The sequence below is a fragment of the Trachymyrmex cornetzi genome, unplaced genomic scaffold (genome assembly GCF_001594075.2).
Source record: "Trachymyrmex cornetzi isolate Tcor2-1 unplaced genomic scaffold, Tcor1.1 scaffold56, whole genome shotgun sequence".
Classification (NCBI taxonomy): domain Eukaryota; kingdom Metazoa; phylum Arthropoda; class Insecta; order Hymenoptera; family Formicidae; genus Trachymyrmex; species Trachymyrmex cornetzi.
Genome location: NW_017299871.1, coordinates 1,180,175 through 1,187,501, shown reverse-complemented (window position 1 = coordinate 1,187,501; position 7,327 = coordinate 1,180,175). Strand labels below are relative to the sequence as shown.

General features: G+C 42.3%; 1 protein-coding gene across 4 annotated transcripts in view; it reads left to right on the top strand.

Moving 5' to 3' along the window:
- Eph (Eph receptor tyrosine kinase) overlaps nt 1–7,327 on the top strand; it is a 62,672-nt gene that overhangs the window by 17,913 nt on the left and 37,432 nt on the right. For all 4 annotated transcript variants that reach the window (XM_018514957.1, XM_018514956.1, XM_018514955.1 and 1 more), the window contains exon 2: nt 5,626–5,705. The gene's annotated coding sequence lies outside the window, so the exon portion shown is untranslated. The remainder of the gene's footprint in view (nt 1–5,625; nt 5,706–7,327) is intronic.

Below are 7,327 nucleotides of genomic sequence, written 5' to 3'. Positions count from 1 at the left end.
GAGGAGCCGAAGACGCACCATCGGTGGAGTGAGTTAGAGTCGGCGGGCAACGCTATGCATACCGTCACACCCTGCGACACGCTCCAAATTTGAAATTTAAATTCGGTACCTCTCGCGGGACCACGTTGTACATCGGTTACACACGCACACACATACACTCGTACACACGTACGTGCACGCACACTTACGGAGAGAAAGATCTATGCATGTTGCGAGCGTGCATACAGGACGCCTCCAAAATAGTTTTAGACGATCTCTATGCTGAAAATTTCGTGTGATTAAAAGTTACTTAGCATTGAAAAGTAAGAGTTTCCGTCAAACGAAAGCAATTACTTAGAAATATGTAGATTGTAAAATTTCACCTCTTACTTCGTGGTTTCAAGGGTATATTCCTGTAGTAATAGAATTTTTATGAAAAAAAATTGTTACTCCTCAAGGTACATTTGATCATGTTAAGGAATTTAAAAATGTAGCGTGTCGCCGTACAAGATTTTCCTAGAGGAAAGATCGCGTTGAAAAGGTGCGCATAAGTATTAATCCATGTATACTTCCAATTGGTAAATGGTGTATATCTTTATTCCAAAATCTTGAACGTTTCCACTCTCTTTGGAGTCATCATCAGCAAGTTAGATTTTGAATTATATGTAACTTGCTGACTTCAAAGAGAGTAGAAACATTCAAGATTTTGGAATAAGGATATACATCATTTACCAATTGGAAGTATACATGGATTAATACTTATGCGTACCTTTTTCCGCGCTGACTCGCATTAGCCTTAATTTTATTGTTATTTATTGTAAAGTTTGAGAGTTCGATTTAAATTATATATCGTTGTTATGTGGAACGTAATTGTCGAATTATTGCCCCTTTTGGGACACCCTGTGGAACATGGACGACGAATGAGAATGTTTGCGAGAACGGGATGGAGCAAAAGGAAGGATGTATCGTCGTTTTCACGACGAGCGACCTGCCCGTTAAGTCGTTTCCGCTCGTCGGTAAACACACGCGGGAATAGTAATTCGAGACAGGGGCTCTGCGCCGTGTCCTTTCACCTCCCGTCATCCCTCCGTTCTGCCTTTCCTCCCACAACTAGTGAAGTTGTCTCGAGTCGTGTATGATTGTCTTGTCTGCTTGTCGCTGTCGATCCACGATCGCGTCGAATTCGGGAAGGGAATGCTCTTTCAGGATGAGCTTGTTTTCTCGGATGTCAGCCGCAAATCGGAGCGTGCTCTTTCACCTTGCATCTCATTGTGTAGCTACTGTCAGACCTCATCTTGCTCTTGAAAAGAATAACTTTGCATCGCAGGAAAGTCTCCAGAATCAATCAAGTATATCTAGGAAAATTTTTTTATTCTTCAATTTTAATAATTTCAATTTCAACGTTTACTAGAAACGTGATTTATTTGATAATTTTCTTGAGCGATACATGTTATTAAAATTCTTTTACTATAATGGAAATCATTTTCCTAGAGATAATTGCGCGATTTCTATTCCTAACTCTTTGCATAAAAATATATTATTACTTCTTGAAGAAAAGGTGAATCGAAAAATTAGATATTAATAGTTTCTATAGATGCGTCCGTGATATTGTCTTGTGATATATTTTACTTACATTTTAGTAACACGGGATTTATATATAATAATTAGAGTATATTTTCAAAAGTTAGAATAGATAATATAGAATCTGAAGGAAACGGTACTTTCGTCTAGGAAAATTATATATATTCTTAAACTTTAATAATTTCTACTGGAAGCATGTTATTCATTGATCACTTTCTTAAGCGCTACACGTTTCTAAACTTTTTTATTACTATGGAAAGTTATCCGATATACGATAAAGTGTACTTGAACGTTCGCGTTACTTACGTCCAACGACCGCAGAACATCCTGCAAAGTAACGGTTACATCGCGCTGGCATTGCCCGCGAGATGATCAGCGTCGCGACATCGTATTTTCTTCCTGTTCGTTTACCCGCAAGCTTTTACCGAACGTACGTAATCGCATTTTCCTCGGTTACGATCCAAGTCACGAGAGAGAAAGAGGGAGGAGAGGGAGCACGTCCGTAATTTTTTTGTCGTTCCCCTCGATCCCCCCTCTTATTCCCGCCGCTCCTCTTCTCGACATTCCGCGGCGACACACGCCGCGAGTGGCTCGCGTCATGTGACACGTGTCCAACAGGCGAAGGCGCATAATGCACGTGTCGCACGCACGATACTTAACGGCCGCCGCCGTCGCGTCATCTCGTATACCGGCATTACCGGGCCGGGCGGCTGCACTAAGCACTTTCTCTTTTCGCGCCGATGATCGCGCATCGTAGATGCGGTCGACCAGCATCGAATCCTCAAACCACACCGTTATCTTTCCCTCGTGATGCCACGCACTTGTGGCGAGGTAATCCCGAGGTACACCATTAGTCGATCAAAGTTCTCAAATTTATGCTAGCTCTAAAATGAACCCTCGAAGGATAAGTGTCAAACTACGTAAATCAAGACGTATTAAAAAGCGTGTGTTCGCAGCAAAAGTGAAGTCGCGGTGAAAATATGACACAAGTATGATCAGTACACGGAAAGAGAGAAGGATTCTAAAAGTTTAGCTGGAAAATAAATATGTAAGACGATCCAGCTGATTGCTATAGAATATTAAATCTTTTATAGAATTGCTCATCGTGTTTGAGTCGAACAAAATCATTTTCACATCTGGATCTAGCACAATATTTAGATACTTCAGCAAAACCATTTTTTCAGGTCTGTATCCAGCAAAATTTTTTAATACTTCAGCAAAACCATTTTTTGTCTGTAGAGATAGAACGTTCCAAATCCTTCTATGCTTTATATATTTGTTTGATAAAAATTTGATTGATTTTGTTCTTTCTCCTCTCTCTCTCTCTCTCTCTTTTTCTCTCCTAAAGAAAATTTGTATTCAATTTTTAGTAACATAAAATTGACTTCAAATCGACCGTTACAATCGATCGTGGATAAAAGGAAATGCAACCTTTATAGCCTTTTAAACGAGGAAAATGGCCAGCGCTTGCGGTCCCTTTAATAGCCGCTATAGTGATACGGTTGAATAGTTACTAAAACGTCATGACAGTCGATTGAAATTGTTGCCAGAGTCATGCTCGTCGAAATTATTACGGAGTACTTCAGTACATCTCTTTCCGCGGTCATCTATGCTAGTAACTATAGTTATCTTATCCCGGAATTACCCTACACAGCTGGTGGTACAACGATATAGCTATATGTGTATAGATTGGAAATGGCTAAGAGTAAACTCGATAGTTTCTATACGGAGACATACCTTCTTCTTACGTGGCTCAAGTTCATTCGTGTCACCACGTAGTGTCAGATCGATCCGAGAGGTTTGTCTCATCCTATAATTCATTTCTTCGTACGTTCGGCCTTCAAGAAATAGATATCTTCTTCGACGTAACACGTGACAAGAAGGTGGAAACGGCGCTGTCTAAAATGCAAATTTGAAGAAACATTATTATATAACGTCGCGGATTGAGTCGGATATTCACCGAGTAAATCTCGTCAGTGTTGGAGAATAATCCTGAGGTCAATCCGCCAAGCTTTCTGCGAAGTTTATTAGGAGCGATAAAGGCGATATGGAAGGAGCAAACTCTCTCTCGGATCTTACTCCGTGAATTCGGTTGTGCGAAGACGCGCGTGCCTATATATTCCAAGTTCTTCACAAGAGCACTCGAATTAGATCGGCACGCTGCAGTGCAAACTCCACTCCTGCGAGATACTCTTCACAATGATATGGCTTAGAGGGTAACTGATCCCTCGGCTTAAAATGGAGTATCCCCCTTTTGCGATATTAATGCTCGCCGTTATCAAACTCTCGCGCATTCCAAAATATAGGTACACGTATCCCATGAAGCGTCCGTGCAATACATCCTTTTATTTAGATAGAAATTCCAAATTGTTACAGCAACAGAGAGAAAGTTTTATTTTTTGCAATTTAGGTTGGAATCGCCTAAAAATTTGTTTAGGTCTCTGTTGGACCAGAACTTCGTCCCAGATTAATCCCAAAGTTACATTCGGCACAATTTTGTTTTTTGTTTTGAGCACGCGACCTGTCGCTCACACTCTGCTCCGCATCGGTCTGGATACAGCGAGATAATTGCAGTTCGCGCGAGTGCCTCTGTCGATTCAATCGGTGGCGGGATGGGCGGGAGGTCGATGGGCGAGGAAATGGAAGGGAAAGGGTCCAAAAAAATGGTATAAACAAAAATGGATTTTACAGCACACAGTTTTCACCTTTGAGATTCTGTGCTGTCGGAGATGAATGGATGAGTGTGTCGCATTTGCGTTGCGCTTTGGTCTAGAAATTCAAAAACCCGGTATTCAAATAGGAACTCTAAGGACAGTCGTTATTAGAGATCAGTCAACCTAATTCAATGTAGGTTTAGACGAATATCGCGAAATGGAGGAAAACTAGGAGGAGAATTAAATGACTATAAAAACAAAAGGGGAGGAAGGAAGGCGGGGAAAGAACATAAGAAAGGAACGATGAAAAGGAGATACAGGAAGGAAGGACGGACGTGCTGTCAAGGCTGAAAAGAGAAAAGGTGCTGGAGGTACAAAGAACACGAGGCGAAAAGAAGAGAGACGAATGGACGGAGGAGAAGAGAGGAATGTGCTGGGCGCGTGGATGAGAGGCGAAGAGAGGAAGAATGGATCGACGAAAGGGAGAGAGGAGAATCGAGGGTTGGTGGCGGCCCAGACCCGGTCGATACGACCACTACCACCAACATCACCACCGCCACCTCTACACGACGAGCACGAGGCAGGACAGAGCACGGAACTTGGTTCTTGCGCGAATGCACCGATATAGCGGGTCTTCTCGTTTTTTTTTCTCAACCTTACGTGTCTCTCTCTTTCTCTCCCTTTCTTTCCCTCCTTCCTCTTGCCTATCATCTCTCGGTATTTTTTCACCCCTCGCGTTTTCAACGATCCGCCATTTTCAGAGGGAACGTGCTCCTATAGTCCCATCTCTCTTCGGTGGGTGGATTTCCTTACGATGACTTTGGCACGTATACTTGTTGTCTTTCTCAAGATAAGCTCAGTCAAGTCTGACTATTGTTTGAATTTCGTATCGCCTTCTGTAATTGTACAAAGAAAGAATGATTTTGCTGAAGTATCGAAAAATTTAGATAGATGCAGATCTGAAAATAATTTGGTTGAATTATTAAAATAATTATGTAGGAAACTCAAACATAACGATGAGCAATGCTGTAAAAGGTTTTGATTTTCTAACAACTAGTTTGTGAGGCTCCTACATAATTAGGTTAACAAAATTATTTTCAGATCTACATCTGGCTAAATTTTTAGATACTTCAGTAAAACTGTTTTTTTTTACGTAACATTGTGGCGTGTAATTATTCTGATAGGTGTGTCGATTGTATTGAAATAAAGCGATTGAAGGAATTGCATCATGGGAGTTGATAAAAATATAAAAAAGAAATTTGGAAATTCTCCAAAGTTATTTTTCGCTGCTTTTTATAAGATACATTTTTTATCTTGTAATTTAGAAAGGAAGAAAAAACGAACAATATTTATTATGATTATTATGATGTTATTTCAAACTACTAACGTCGCATTTTCTTTGTGTTTGCAGTTGTTCTCTTGGATACTACGACGGAGGAGAAACTCGATTGGACGAGATATCCTTTCGGGCCTCAAGCTAACACCCCTGGTGTAAGTAGATAAAATTTTCCATCGCATGTTATAGAAGACATCAAACTTCTTAAAACTTTAGCGAAAAATCTGTTTTTTTTTTTTTTTTTCGCTAAGTCTCTCTTCGGGTGCGAAGGAAAATTATTCATTCCGATAGCTCGACTTTTTAAGCGATGCAAGCATCGAGAATCCGAAAGTAAGATTCGCCCTTCCTCGATGTGGGGGAAGAACGAAACAATTTCTTAAATATCGCGAATTTCCACGGAAATATTCGACGTGCCAACAGCAACACGGGGGAATTCCCGTCGACATAGGAATTCCGCTCGCTTGCTCGCGCGCACGCTCGGCATCCTTTTCTGCGTGGCCAAAGGGAAATATTAAAAATGTCTCAAACATAAATTAATATTCTCTCGTGAGGTCGTTGCACGCGATTCAGGAGCTCTCTCTCTCTCTCTCTCTCCCCTTCTCTCTCCCGGCGATCGTAACAAAGGACCGCCTAGATGGAAAAAAATTCCAGGATCTCCCGACATTTTCTTCTCTCTCTGTATTTTTTTAAATTCTCCTCTCGCGGAGAGGAGAAATCTTTTGGAACTCGACTGGCCGGGTTCCGGTGGGTACCAGAAGCACTTTATAGTCTCGGTACGCACGCGGCACATACGTGGGCTCCCGCTGGCCGATGCGCTCTCTCGGCGCCATGTTTGTTTTTCAGTTGTTAAGCGCGCAGCGGGCCGCCAGACAGGTTTAAATCAGCCTCCACCTCTCTCCGTTTCTCCTCTTCTTCTTCCTCTTTCTCTTCCTCTGCCGATTCTCTTCTCTGCAGCATCACTCCCGCCTCCTCCCCGTCCTCCTTCGCGCTCCACAGTTGGACCGTATGCACCGCGCTCGGTTCGTGAGTCAGTCCAACCGGGTAACAAATTGCTTTTTGTTTGAACGGACAAATTAGTGATACAGCCGCGCCGGCGGAGGTGCCGGCCGAAAAGACGGGCCGGAGAAGGGAAAAGGGGGGACCCGCGGTGTTTATTTAAACATCGTAGGCACCGAGAATGCAGTTTCGCGCACGGGGGACATCCTCCTTCGTGACCCTACGTGGGTGTCGGCCACGGATGTCTCGCGTTCGAGCCTTCGCTTCGGCTCGATCATCACGATAAACTGCCGGCTTTGATTTTTTTCGCGACTCGACAAACTCATCGGATATCTCCGAGCTTTATTGTAATTTTTATTCTATTTTTATTATATATCCCTCCATTATTTACACACTCTATGCTAAATCTTTACCCGATACTTTAGTATAACATTTATGCAGGACAGTCATTGTTTAACGGAGAAGGCAATTTGTCTCTAAACGGATTTAATAACTCTTTGCTTGTCATCAAGATCCCACAAGCTTCTTGCCTCTTTCCGTAAACTTTTTGTATTCTTTATTTATTTCATTCAATTGTCAAAAATCCTTTTTTTGCCCTCGATCATGAAACGATCGAATGGTACACGCGTGCTCGTTCTTCTTTTTTCACTCCTTTCTCTCGCAACGTCGATTGTTAGTATCGCAGCGCTAATCGGCCAGCGTAACACTCTGTTTGAAAAGGCTCTTTGAGACTGCTGTTGATTTTTCTGGGTGCTAAACGTTCGACGCGCCTCCCCCCCCC